The sequence below is a fragment of the Triticum urartu genome, chromosome 7A (genome assembly GCF_056163025.1).
Source record: "Triticum urartu cultivar PI428250 chromosome 7A, HENAU_Tu73, whole genome shotgun sequence".
In the NCBI taxonomy this organism is placed as follows: Eukaryota; Viridiplantae; Streptophyta; class Magnoliopsida; order Poales; family Poaceae; genus Triticum; species Triticum urartu.
Window position 1 is genome coordinate 29,859,553 of NC_141879.1, and position 1,439 is coordinate 29,860,991.

The following is a 1,439-nucleotide window of genomic DNA, read 5'->3' on the forward strand; positions in this document are numbered from 1 at the left end:
GCACGGTCAAGGAAGCGAACTTTTGGTCCATGGGGACATATGCCCCCCGTATCCATTGCGTCAATCAGTGCATCAAGATTGGCAGATAAAGTAGCGTTTCGGCCAATATCATTTGGAGGCATAGTTGGAAAGTTGAGTATACAGCTGACGAACAGTGTTGTACTGGGCGTTGAACAGGACGGTACACGATCTACAGACAGGGACGACGCGCTCTCCATCGCCCATTGATAAATGCTGTCCTGCTGGAACACGCTACCTTTTTGCCAAGGCAAGGTCGTTGTCAGAGCCCTGTCGTAAACGCAGCTTTGTCAGCGGACGCGTAATATGACTTGCGTTCTGGACAAGGTAACCAAATTATCAAGTTTTGCACCGATCTAAAGAAATTGAAATAAGTAATTTTTAAAAGAAGTGAATGTAATTATGTATGTGAGTTAATTACATGATTTCACGGGAAAAATAATTAATTCGGATTGTTTGCAAAACTATCAGCATAATCGTATAAAAATGAATAAAATTAATGATCAAAATGTATACAACAATATGTTACTTAATCTGGATTTTGTAGTCTAGTTGGTAAATCAAACTATTTGCTTAAAAAAAGGGAATGTCAGTGAAGTGGACATGCATTTTTTTTAAAGATAATGCCAAAGTGTTTGATTTTTCAGCAGTCCCAACATGGAGGGAGCACATCTGATATAATTACAGACGTGTTAGTATAATATGCATCCAAAGTGGTAGGGCAGTAAATTGGGTTGGTTGGTTGGTGGTGATCCTTTAACTGGAGCGTCGGTGCCACTGTTGGGGTAAAATCTACAGCCTGCATGCAGTCTATCCCTTGTTCTGAAAAAACACCTCCCAAATCAAGCGAAGAACAGCTCTGTGCCTAACGCAGAGGGAGAAATCTCAAGGTGGTGGATGGAATGGAGGCACTGCCTTAATCTAAGGTAACACATTCTCCATCTATCTCATAGATATGCTTAGAAATGTATTCCGGACCCATCAGTAATCTGTCCAAAGTATACTGTTCAGGTTGTCCTAGCAACTGCTAGATCTGATGAATTGAGTAGTAGTAGCTAGCCCGGTAGATCTTGCTCAGGATTCCTGTCCAATAGAAGAGTGTGGAAGCACAAAAGGACCGTTCGGTGGTGTTGGGGACAATTCCAAGGAACAGGTCAGATTCGGAGCATCGGATCTGCAAAAATTGTATCATGCACTTTCTGCAGATCAAAAGGGCATAATAAGAAAAATAGGAATAGAAGGAGTAGAGTGGATTAACAAGCCGGTGCATACAGACCTTAACCATTCAGCATGGTTAATGCTTAACGTGATGCCTGATGACCGTGCTCTGAGAATTGGCGTAGATGATTGTGACATAGTTCATATTATAGAAGCTGCGGCAGCGAACATAATTGGGAACAGAATGGGTGGTTCAATAACTA